Source organism: Mytilus edulis, chromosome 7 (genome assembly GCF_963676685.1).
Source record: "Mytilus edulis chromosome 7, xbMytEdul2.2, whole genome shotgun sequence".
NCBI classification, from domain to species: domain Eukaryota; kingdom Metazoa; phylum Mollusca; class Bivalvia; order Mytilida; family Mytilidae; genus Mytilus; species Mytilus edulis.
In genome coordinates, this window is record NC_092350.1 from 2,017,158 (window position 1) to 2,031,013 (window position 13,856).

A 13,856-nucleotide genomic window follows, 5' to 3' on the forward strand; every position below is an offset into this window, starting at 1 on the left:
TTACAAAAAGAGAAAACTATTCTGTCCTAGGTAAGGGTAAGGGTTGGGCACCCCCTAACTTGTTTAACCCCACCAAATTATGTATGTCTGTGCCTGTCTTAAGTCAGGAATGTAATTCAGTGTTTGTTATTTGTTACTTATGTTATATCTTTTGTTTTTCGTTCATTATTTTTTACATAAATTAGGTTGGTAGCTTTCTTGTTTTGAATTGTTTTACATTTGATATTTCGGGGCCTTTTATAGCTGACTATAGAGTATGGGCTTTACAATTGGTATTTGATGCTTCTCTGCCAATTAAGTCCACATCATTGAGGTTTAAGTGCTACAGACAGTTTATTCTTCACAAAGTGAAAATAATTTGTCTGAGAAAGGGTGATATACATATAACAAGAATGTGTCCATAGTACACGAATGCCCCACTCCCACTTTCATTTTCCATGTTCAATGGACCCTGAAATATGGTAAACAAGAGGCTGTCACAACGACAGCAAACCGGATTTATTAATATTTATTTGTGTCCTGGCAATATCACAAGAACCATTACTGATGAATGGTGAAAGTGAAAATCGTCAATATCAAATTTGACCTCCATTTTGTCATCAGTATCAACATCTTAAAATTTGAAAAGCTTAGATTGAATGGTTCATTAGTAAATGCAACAACGTGAATGGAAACGCCATTTCACAATCTTTCAAGAACCATAACTCCTGAACAGTAAAAGTCAAAATCGTCATAATTGAACTTGACTTTTAATTTGCCATCAGTAACAACATATAAAAATTTCAAAAGCTTTGGTTGAATGGTTCATGAGAAAATGCACGGACACGACTGGAAACACCATTTTTCAATCTTTCAAGAACCATAACTCCTGAACGGTAAAAGTCAAAATCGTCATTATTGAACTTGACCTCCATTTTGTCATCAGTAACAACATATTAAAATTTGGGAAGCTTAGGTAGAACAGTTCATGCGTAAATGCACGGACACGACTGGAAACTCCATTTTTCAATCTTTCAAGAACCATAACTCCTGAACGGTAAAAGTCAAAATCGCCATTATTAAATTTGACCTCCATTTTGTCATCAGTAACAACATATTAAAATTTGGGAAGCTTAGGTAGAACAGTTCATGCGTAAATGCACGGACACGACTGTAAACTCCATTTTTCAATCTTTCAAGAACCATAACTCCTGAACGGTAAAAGTCAAAATTGCCATTATTGAACTTGACCTTCATTTAGTTGTCAGTAACAACATATTAAAATTTTAAAAGCTTTGGTTGAACGGTTAATGAGTAAATGCACGGACAACATTTGATTCCCGCCCGCCCGCCCGACCGACCGACCGCCCGCCCGACCAACCGCCCGCCCGACCGCCCGCCCGCCCGCCGTACATCCCCAAATCAATAACCGACATTTTTGTCACAAAAATCCGGTTAAAAATCTAATTTGGCCTGAAAAGTAAAAAGATCAACAACTAGAGGCTCTCAAGAGCTTGTATCGCTCACCTGATTCTACTTGGGTTTTTGAAATCATATAAAAAAATATAAAATTTGGCTAAAAGTGACAACACAACCTCATTTATAAGGAAAGGAACATCTTTAATTTCATTCAAAAGTCCCCCACTGGTGGCCATCTTGGATGACGGATCGGCTACAAAGTAACAACACTTGGTCAGCACCTCATAAGGAACATTCATGCCATGTTTGGTTTTATTCCATTCAGTGGTTCTCTAAAAGAAGTCATTTGTATGCATTTCCCATAGGGTCCTATGTTAAACTAAGTCCCCTGCTGGCGGCCATCTTGGATGATGGATCGGCTACAAAGTAACAACACTTGGTCAGCACTCATAAGGAACATTCATGCAATGTTTGGTTTTATTCCATTCAGTGGTTCTCTAGAAGAAGTCATTTGTATGCATTTCCCATAGGGTCCTATGTTAAACTAAGTCCCCCGCTGGCGGCCATCTTGGATAATGGATCGGCTACAAAGTAACAACACTTGGTCAGCACCACATTAGGAACATTCATGCCATGTTTGATTTCATTCCATTCAGTGGTTCTCTAAAAGAAGTCATTTGTATGCATTTCCCATAGGGTCCTATGTTAAACTAAGTCCCATGCTGGCGGCCATCTTGGATGATGGATCGGCTACAAAGTAACAACACTTGGTCAGCACCCTATAAGGAACATTCATGCTATGTTTGGTTTTATTCCATTCAGTGGTTCTCTAAAAGAAGTCATTTGTATGCATTTCCCATAGGGTCCTATGTTAAACTAAGTCCCCGGCTGGCAGCCATCTTGGATGATGGATCAGCAACAAAGTAACAACACTTGGTCAGCACCTCATACGGAACATTCATGCCATGTTTGGTTTCATTCCATTCAGTGGTTCTCTAAAAGAAGTCATTTGTATGCATTTCCCATAGGGTCCTATGTTAAACTAAGTCCCCCGCTGGCGGCCATCTTGGATGATGGATCGGCTACAAAGTAACAACACTTGGTCAGCACTCCATAAGGAACATTCATGCTATGTTTGGTTTCATTCCATTTAGTGGTTCTCTAGAAGAAGTCATTTGTATGCATTTCCCATAGGGTCCTATGTTAAATTAAGTCCCCCGCTGGCGGCCATCTTGGATGATGGATCGGCTACAAAGTAACAACACTTGGTCAGCACCCCATAAGGAACATTCATGCTATGTTTGGTTTTATTCCATTCAGTGGTTCTCTAAAAGAAGTCATTTGTATGCATTTCCCATAGGGTCCTATGTTAAACTAAGTCCCCCGCTGGCGGCCATCTTGGATGATGGATCGGCAACAAAGTAACAACACTTGGTTAGCACCTCATAAGGAACATTCATGCCATGTTTGGTTTCATTCCATTCAGTGGTTCTCTAGAAGAAGTTCAAAATGTAAATTGTTAACGACGACGACGACGGACGACGACGGACGACGGACGCCAAGTGGTGAGAAAAGCTCACTTGGCCCTTCGGGCCAGGTGAGCTAAAAATGGAACATGTGTACTAAATTTCAAGTTGATTGGACTTTAACTTTATTGAAAACTACCTTGACCAAAAACTTTAATCTGAAACTCACACTTTTAATTTCTATGTTTAGTGGACCATGAAAATGGGGTCAAAAGATTAATTTTGTTTTAAAATAAGAAAGATCATATCATAAGGAACATGTGTACTAAGTTTCAAGTTGATTAGACTTCAACTTCTTCAAAAACTACCTTGACCAAAAACTTTAACCTGACGCACAGACGGACGGACGAACGGACGCACGAACAGACGGACGGACGAATGGAGGCAAAGACCAGAAAACATAATGCCCCTCTACTATTGAAGGTGGGGCATAAAAAGAAGATGTAATATGACTGCCAATGAGACAACTCTGCACAATAGACCAAATGACACAGAAATTAACACTTATAGGTCACTGTACGGCCCTCAACAATGAGTAAAACCCAGACCACTTAATCAGCTATAAGTTCTCTATAAGAACTAAATAACAATTAATTAATCTCTTCAAGCAAATCAAACCTTATTAAAAAACATATATGTTGGTAAGTAAACAAAAAATATCTTCTGGTGCTTTTGGCCGATGCCTTTTATTGATGAGCTAAGCTTAATTACTAAGGAAGGTCACAGACCTTTACCTATAGATAAATATCTATAATCTGGGAAATATTATTATTTATATGTCTATAGATATAAAAGGAATAAATGATTGGAAATTTCTGATAAAGGATTTATAACAGTTTCAATTTACTTGTAATTCATCAAAGGCTGACAAGTACATCATTAAAACACAGCTAAGTCTTAATGGGACAAATAGAGACGATGTCATACTGAGCTTTTATCCATTTTAGCAGAAAAATGATTCTGTCATATAAATATCAAGTCTTAAGATGATGTCAATCACCATGTAATAAAAGGTTATAACAACTACAATATTTCAGTATTAGTCTCTAAATAATATCTCAAAAAGTCTTTAAAAGCAAGTTTCCTGATGCTAAAACCTTTGTTTCAAAAGCATCAGTGATTTCAGCTTCCCTTAACGTTTCTGGAAACAAGTTGGAAATAGATTTTCTGTTTCCCTCAGGAAACTATTTTTAAATGAGATTTTCTGAAGATATAAGTTTTAGTTGCAATTTCTGTTTTCATCAAGAAATTATTTTCAAAGGAGATGGTTGCTTCCTTTCAGCACAGACCAAATGAACTTAAATAAGATTGCGGAAAAAAAACAATTTGCAGTTTTCCAAATTATAAAAGGACTTAACTCAAGAATGGTTAGTCGCTGCCAAATTAAAACTCGGTCTGCAAGAATTGGTTCTAAGTATAATGTGTACGAGTTTCATCAACTTTGGAAATTTGCAAACTTAAGTTACAGTGAGTTTCATCAAATTTGGAAAATGCAAATACAGTGCAGAAATAAAAAAAATGGAATGGACTGAAGGAAGTTATTAGGAGAGTGCAAACAGTAAGGACTTTAACAGATGCATAACAAATAACAAAGGACAGTCACTGAACTACAGGCTCCTGGTTGGGACACACACATACAGAATGCAGTAGGACAATCACTGAACTACAGGCTCCTGGTTGGGACACACACTGAACTACAGGCTCCTTGTTGGGAATTAACTCATCATAGATACCAGGACTAAATTTTGTATATATACGCCAGACGTGCGTTTCGTCTACAAAAGACTCATCAGTGACGCTCAGTGACACACACATACAGAATGCAGTAGGGTTAAACATGTTGATTCTTACAGCTTCCAAATTTTTCTAAATGCAGAAAAATAACTTTCAATTTTTTTCTTCTTTAGGAACGACTATAAAAACATCTATTTAGTATGCCATCAGATCTTTGACCTGTACCATAACTGTCCTATATCATGTATGTAACCTAATTATATAAACAAAGAGTAAAGTTAAGAGAATTTCTGTTGACATTGACTTTGTCATCCAATAGTCAATAGACATTAGCAGGAAGTATTGACAATTTGATGATAATTTGTGACATTAAGGTCACACAGAATGTGCTATAGTAAAGATTCTAGTAATCACCAGGTCTAGGAATATTTTATTACCACATTCAAGTCTAATTAGATTATTCCATATAAAAGCATGCATGCTATTTAAAATATGGTAATGAAAGAAAATTGATTAGATAAAATACACATGGAGTTATTTAAAGATATTTCAAGTGGCATAGCTTAAATGTTAGTCTAGTGAAGATGGTTTAAGTCCAGTAAATATCTGCAGCTAAATGACTTAAAGAAAGAAAATCTGTCTTGACATGGCTTTAAAGTACAATATATATCTGCTGTGGGGTGTTTCAAAGTCCATTTAATATTTGACCACCAGACATTTAGACAGTGATGGCATATCAGACAGCTACCCACCACACACTACAAAACAAGAGAGTAATGGCATATCAGACAGCTACTTAACACAGATCAAAAGACAAGACATTGATGGCAAATAAGACAGAGACCCACCACACACTACAAAACAAGAGAGTAATGGCAAATCAGACAGCTACCTAACACAGATCAAAAGACAAGACATTGATGGCATATCAGACAGCTACCCACCACACACTACAAAACAAGAGAGTAATGGCATATCAGACAGCTACCTAACACAGATCAAAAGACAAGTCAGTGATGGCATATCAGACAGCTACCCACCACACACTACAAAACAAGAGAGTAATGGCAAATCAGACAGCTACCTAACACAGATCAAAAGACAAGTCAGTGATGCCAAATAAGACAGCTACCCAATTATAGACAACAGGGCTTGATTATAGTGATGGTAAATCAATGAGCTACCCACAAAAGACCACAAGACAATTAAAACAGTGATGGCAAACCAGAAAATATCCAACCAAGACAAAACTCCAGACATTAAGATAGCAAATATAGAACCAATACTAAGAGGACAAGACAATTAATGACTGAATTCCTTACATGAATACTATGTAGATATATGACTGATTGATTGATGAATGTTTCGATTCAGTGCAAAAATAGGCTATATAATAGCTCATCTTTTCATAATACATTCTAAACTATATAAAAAACTAGAGGCTCTAAAGAGCCTGTGTCGCTCACCTTGGTCTATGTGCATATTAAACAAAGGACACAAATGGATTCATGACAAAATTGTATTTTGGTGATGGTGATGTGTTTCAAGTTCTTACTTTACTGAACGATTTTGCTTCTTACAATTATATCTATCATGAACTTTGCCCATTAGTAACAGAGAACTATATTTGGTAAAAATTTACATAAATTTACCAAATTGATGAAAATTGTTAAAAATTGACTATAAAGGGCAATAACTCCTTAAGGGGTCAATTGACCATTTAGGTCATGTTGACTTATTTGTAGATCTTACTTTGCTGAACATTATTGCTGTTTACAGTTTATCTCTAACTATAATAATATTCAAGATAATAACCAAAAACAGCAAAATTTCTTCAAAATTACCAATTCAGGGGCAGCAACCCAACAACCGATTGACCGATTCATCTGAAAATTTCAGGGCAGATAGTTCTTGACCTGATAAACATTTTTATCCCCTGTCAGATTTCCTCAAAATGCTTTGGTTTTTGAGTTATAAGCCAAAAACTGCATTTTACCCCTATGTTCTATTTTTAGCGGTGGCGGCCATCTTGGTTGGTTGACCAGGTCACGCCACACATTTTTTAAACTAGATACCCCAAAGATGATTGTGGCCAAGTTTGGATTAATTTGGCCAAGTAGTTTCAGAGGAGAAGATTTTTGTAAAAGATTACTTTAATTTACGAAAAATGGTTAAAAATTGACTATAAAGGGCAATAACTCCTAAACGGGTCAACTGACCATTTTGGTCATGTTGACTTATTTGTAGATCTTACTTTGCTGAACATTATTGCTGTTTACAGTTTATCTCTATCTATAATAATATTCAAGATAATAACCAAAAACAGCAAAATTTCCTCAAAATTACCAATTCAGGGGCAGCAACCTAACAACCGATTGACCGATTCATCTGAAAATTTTAGGGCAGATAGATCTTCACCTGATAAACATTTTTATCCCCTGTCAGATTTCCTCAAAATGCTTTGGTTTTTGAGTTATAAGCCAAAAACTGCATTTTACCCCTTTGTTCTATTTTTAGCCGTGGCGGCCATCTTGGTTGGTTGACCAGGTCACGCCACACATTTTTTAAACAAGATACCCCAAAGATGATTGTGGCCAAGTTTGGATTAATTTGGCCAAGTAGTTTCAGAGGAGAAGATTTTTGTAAAAGATTACTTTAATTAACAAAAAATGGTTAAAAATTGACTATAAAGGGCAATAACTCCTAAACGGGTCAACTGACCATTTTGATCATGTTGACTTATTTGTAGATCTTACTTTGCTGAACATTATTGCTGTTTACAGTTTATCTCTAACTATAATAATATTCAAGATAATAACCAAAAACAGCAAAATTTCTTCAAAATTACCAATTCAGGGGCAGCAACCCAACAACCGATTGACCGATTCATCTGAAAATTTCAGGGCAGATAGATCTTGACCTGATAAACATTTTTACCCCATGTCAGATTTGCTCTAAATGCTTTGGTTTTAGAGTTATAAGCCAAAAACTGCATTTTACCCCTATGTTCTATTTTTAGCCGTGGCGGCCATCTTGGTTGGTTGACCGGGTCACGCCACACATTTTTTAAACTAGATACCCCAATGATGATTGTGGCCAAGTTTGGTTTGATTTGGCCCAGTAGTTTCAGAGGAGAAGATTTTTGTAAAAGTTAACGACGACGGACGACGACGGACGCAGGACGACGACGGACGCAGGACGACGGACGCAAAGTGATGGGAAAAGCTCACTTGGCCCTTCGGGCCAGGTGAGCTAAAAAGGCCCTTAGTTTCCGTTTGAATTGTTTTACACATTTTTATTTCGGAGCCTTTTATAGCTGACCATGCGGTATGGGCTTTGCTCATAGTTGAAGGCCTGAAGTGACCTATAGTTGTTAATTTCTGTGTCATTTTTGTCTCTTGTGGAGAGTTGTCTAATTGGCAAATTAAATTAAAATAATGCAATTATACCATATCTTCTTTTTTTATATTTACTATAGACTAGTGATCTTACTTTTACTATTCTGTATATATTAACTGTTAGAGCAAATAGATCACCTGCCAAAGTACATTAATATCCTTAATCAAGAAACACACTCTGACAACTTATTAATTTTATTATATATCAACATATTTTCTTAATTAGTATTACACAGATTATTTGATGAGACATCAGCTGATTACATTTACTCTACTAGATAGAGCAAATTATTGATTTTTATTTAAGTGATGTCAGGTGAATGTTTTTAGAAACAGCAACCCAACAGTAACAATTTCATTATTTTTGTTTGATGTGGTCATAAACATTATTATGAGGGGTGACTAGGAGTCCAGATGTAGATCATTGACCAGTGCCACAGGTGGTCTTCCATCATAAACTGACCTTGTTGTCCAGTCTTTAGGTTTCTATCTTTTGCATCCTGGTAATGTTGGTAGTCTTTTTGCCATTTTCATTTTTTGCCAAGGCGCTGTTAGTTTATTTTCAAGTTTAAAGTTTAAATATCCCTTTTGTTTCTTTGCCTCTCTGTTATACATGTAAATTAATAAAGAACTGCTGTTATGATATCTCAGTAGCATGAGGTCGAACCCCTGCGAGGAAAGAACAAAAAATTTGCAGAAAGCAAATTAACAGACCTAACATTGTTGGGCCGACGTTTAGAAGACTTGTATATACATGTATATCACCATATAATATTAAGCTGCTGACCTTATATGAAGTCATTCTGTAAAGCAACTGCGTGTTTAAGATATAAATGTTGGACAAATGAAAATTAGGTGAATGCACAATAGCTCCAACTTCTAGAATAGGTTACAAAAAAAAACAAAAAACATCTGATGTCAGCATACAGCATGGTGTCTACACAGTATGTAAAGCTACTAAGATGAAAAAGTTGTGAGCTACTTATACAGAAGTGACATCAAAGATCTGTCACTCAAATAGCTAAACACCTTAAGATAAGACAAAACAATACATTTACTGGCAAGGTTTCAGAATTTGGATAGAAGCACTAATATGTGGCACTGTAAAGCATTCTTTTAAGGAATGGTATAAATATTGTTATCAACTTGATAATTTTAAAATAAAATTGAGAATGGAAATGGGGAATGTGTCAATCACAGAGACAATAATCTGACCAAGTATTCTTTAAGCAACTTACATTAATCCACATTACCTTTAACAAGAGTGACAGGCTGAAATGTCTCGCCTACTTTACTATAATCATTGATATTATGTTGATAGTCCTAAATATAATTTGCTTTATTACAACTATCTGACACATAAACTAACCATGATTTAAGAAAATGAGGTCAAGGTCATATTAAACCAAACAAGAAATACATGTTCACCCTACAATCATCCAATACACTAAATATAGTTGACCTATTGCTTATTAATTCTAAGAAACAAAATTAACCAAGAAAACTAAACATTGACCAATGAATCATGAAAATGAGGTCAAGGTCAGACGACCCATACCAGGCAGACATGTACAGATTACAATTCCTCCTTACAACAAATGAAAAAATAAAGTTGACCTATTTATTGCTCAGTTTAAAAAAAAAACAGACCAATACACAAAAACTTAACACTGAGCAATTAACCCAGAAAATGAGGTCAAGGTCAAATAAAACCTCTGAGATTGACATGTACATCATAAAATATGTCCATACACCAAATATAGTTGACCTATTGCATATTGATTAGAAAAAAATACCAAAACTCAAAATCTTAACTCTGACCACTGAACCATAAAAATGAGATCAGGGTCAGATGAAACCTGCCATCTAGACATGTACACCTTACAATCATTCCATACACCAAATATATCAGACCGATTGCATACAGAATAAGAAAAACAGCCCAAAACACAAAAAACTTAACTATAACCACTGAACCATGAAAATGAGGTCAAGATCAGAAGACACCTGCCAGTTGGACATGTACACCTTTATACAGTGTATATAAGTCACTACCCCGAGAACATGACACTTTCAAGGTACGCACATACCAAATTTAGTTATCCTATTACCGGTACTCATAATGAGAGAGAATTTAACATTACAATTTTTTTTATTTTATTTGAATTAGACGATAATCCAGACGTCTAGAAGAAGCAAGAAGGTAATACTTTTCACTTTATAAAGATTAAATAGATCCTTAATAAGAATTTATCTGCGTACCTGAATAAGGTTGCAGGAGGATATAAGTGGAACATACACACCGGGTAATAGGTGCATAGGCGACTGCACGATTATAGTGCACAAGTAAAGCATAAACCAGGTTAACCAGCTGGTTAAGCAGTGCACAGGCGGAACAGACCGATAGTGCACAGGATAGTGGTGCACAGGAATAGCAGCGCATAGGAAGTATACAGCAAAGTAATAGTGCACAGGCTAGCACTGGTTGCTGCTGGACAGATAAGGTCTGTGCAAAGACATCAACACGTCCCACACATTGCTAGTGTGTGATAGAGACCAACATAAGAAGTTTAAAAGATAGAAAGCTAAGAAACGGTGCATCTTCCAATATCCAGGGGTAAACTCTGGTACAAAACAATACAATTTTTTTTATTTTTTTTTAAAGTCAATGAACCATGAACATGAGGTCAAGGACAATCAACATGTGACAGACGGAAACTCAGTAATATGAGGCATCTATATATAAGGTTTGAAGCATCCAGGTGTTCCACCTTCTAAAATATAAAGCTTTTAAGAAGTTAGCCAACACCGCTGCTGTAGTAGCCACCGCCAGATCACTATCCCTAAGTTGAGCTTTCTGTGACTAAAATCGCAGGCTGGACAAAAACTGTAAATGCTACTGGACACTATATATTTATGCAAGCAACAATCAATCAATCAAAAGTTTCAATCTCTTATATTTGTAAGAATTATCTATAATACCTTTTTTGGGATGTAAACTTTGACAAAACAAACTTTGACAAAACTTTCCATCACAATTCTCAATGTTTGAATTGACTAACACGTACAGCTTCCTCAAATCAATTTGCTTTTTTACTATAAAATATAATTTCAATGTTTTAAATTGGAAAATCTAGAATAAAACAAACAAAACAAACAAAACTTACCTCTTAATTGATTAAATATTCGTCCTAAAAATGAAATTCCATTAGTAATATTAATTATATTGATCCTCAATAATTAATTGTATGAAATTGAATAGCTGCATGTTTACATATCATAAGTACTAGAAAACTGTATCAATTTATTCTTCCCAGCTCATACAAATCTCAACTACATACTGTCTATAGCTAATACTAAATCTCAAATATAGACATGGAGAAATCATTGTGGGTTTTAGTTTTAGAAACAATAAGAATTCATTCGAGTTTTCACTTAATGTCCAATAAGGAAATCATTAAGAGTCATATGAAAAATCAACTTTTTCTTCTGTATATGCCAAGCAATATTTTTTTTACTGTAAACTTTATGTTTTTTCTAATATTACTGCATACATTGGAGTTTTTCATCCAATTTGTAAAATTCTTATATAAACATAAGTATTAAATCTCTTAATTCAGTTCTATTTTTGTAATTTTTTGTTCTCTCAGTTTCTGCTGACGTAATAAAAAAGATTTGAAGCAATATTAGACAGATGTTTCTGGGATGCAGACTCCAAAAAGCATCCAGAGCTTCTGTTGCAGATGTAGACTTAATTCATATAAAAATAAACAAAATTAATAAAAATGATAGAGTCAGAGGTGTATTTTCATTCCATAACACATAACTGCTCTTTACTAACTTTTTTTTGTTGTAAAAACAACTATTGATGTTTGTAGAACAAATGGTGTTACATCAATTCAATGATTGATGCTTTGATTCAATGATTTGTATACTTGATAGATTATATAATAGGTTTTAAGATACCCCAATGGTAAATTAATATAATGTATTTATTTATCACATTCTAATCATAACATGTTTCCTAATTAAATTGATATTAAATTTGAATGAATATGATCAAATTTTATAAATAGACATCAATTTCTTTTTATGATTTCCATTCAGGGTGTTTTTGCCCAAAACCTCTGGATCTTATATAATGGCCCTCAAGGTAAGGAAAGCAACAAAAGCTATTCATACCTGATTATCTTTTGTACCTGATGACCTTTCATACCTGACAACCTTTCATACCTGGCGACCTTCCATACCTTATGACCTTTAAAGATGGATCCCCTGTCACGTTTTGTTTTTGATTTCCCTGCCAATTTTTATCAGATATTAAATCAATGTATATAAATAGTCCTCCCCCACAATCAATAACATCAATACTACAGAGACCATTTTAAATCCATGAAAATAAAACTAACAAAAGGAATTGAAATATTCTCAATCAACCATTGTTGTTTAATTATTGTTTAATCAAACCAAACTCTGTAAATTATTCCTAGAATAACTGATAAAAACAGAATACATTCTACCATGAAAAGTTTGTACAATAACAAATTATTGTAATACATATAGCTAGATTCCTTTGATTGTCACAGAATGTTACTTATTTGTAGAACATATTTTTTTTTTCATTTTTTGTACACAAATAAGGCTGTTAGTGTTAGTGTTCTTTGTTTGAATTGTTTTACATTGTCATTTCAAGACCTTTTATAGCTGACTATGGGGTATTGGCTTTGCTCATTTATGAAGGCTGTATCTTGACCTATTGTTGTTAATTTCTGTGTCATGTTGGTCACTTGTGGAGAGTTGTCTCATTGGCAATCATACCAAAGGAGATGTGAGGTATGATACAACTCTCCATCAAAAATAAAAAATGATGTAAAGCAAATGTACGGCCTTCAACAATGAGAAAAACCCATATCATATAGTTGGCTATAAAAGGTCCTGACAGGGAAAAATATGAAACAATTCATTTGAGAAATTTAAACGACCTTCTTTGTAACAAAACACTTCATAAAAAGTAAAGATGACCGACATGAACCTTGAACAACAAAAACTGCATAATAATCTCCATGTGTATGAGATGTGCTAATACTGATACAACTGCATAATAAACAAGAATGTGTCCCAAGTACACAGATGCCCCATCAGCACTATCATTTTCTATGTTCTGTGGACAAATATGGCTGTGAAAATGGGATAAAATCTCTAATTTAGCATGAAAATTAGAAGATCATATCATAGGGAACATGTTTACTAAGTTTCAAGTTGATTGGACTTCAACTTCATCGAAAACTCGATGACCAACAACTTTTAACCTGAAGCGCGACAGACGAACGGACAGACAAATGAACGGAAGCACAGACCAGAATACATAATGCCCATAAATGGGGCATAAAAGCAGTTGCAAAATCAATGAACCATGATCTAGGAAGTGGGTCATATACAATATATTATCTTTTTGGATACCAGATAAGCAAATACAACTAGAAATGCATATTCCAAATGTTTGAAATATCATGGACTAATAATCATTCACTCTAAAACTGACATAATCACAAACTTTAACAGTTTTTTTTATGCAGCAGACCCAGTTATGCAGGAGTTAACATGTGGAGATGTTGAAGAGACAGCAAACTAACAACACAATAATAACAAAAGTACTAATAGTTTACAAGTCCTACCTGGGACAGACTGTTTATCATCTGAAGCCTAATCAATTTGTGATCATTAAACAGAAGATTATTAATTTTATGTTTCTAATTAGAGTGTCTATTGATTTTACGACTGGCTTTTACCTGTCCCTAAT

At 34.8% G+C, this 13,856-nt stretch overlaps 1 protein-coding gene across 2 annotated transcripts in view; it reads right to left on the minus strand.

Annotated features, from left to right (window-relative positions):
- The window catches only part of LOC139529719 (uncharacterized), a 195,308-nt gene that overhangs the window by 167,945 nt on the left and 13,507 nt on the right, over positions 1 to 13,856 (minus strand). Inside the window, exon 3 of one of the 2 annotated variants that reach the window (XM_071325576.1) lies at positions 11,224 to 11,247. The exons of the other annotated variant lie outside the window; for it this stretch is intronic. The gene's annotated coding sequence lies outside the window, so the exon portion shown is untranslated. The remainder of the gene's footprint in view (positions 1 to 11,223; positions 11,248 to 13,856) is intronic. 2 annotated transcript variants of the gene reach the window in all.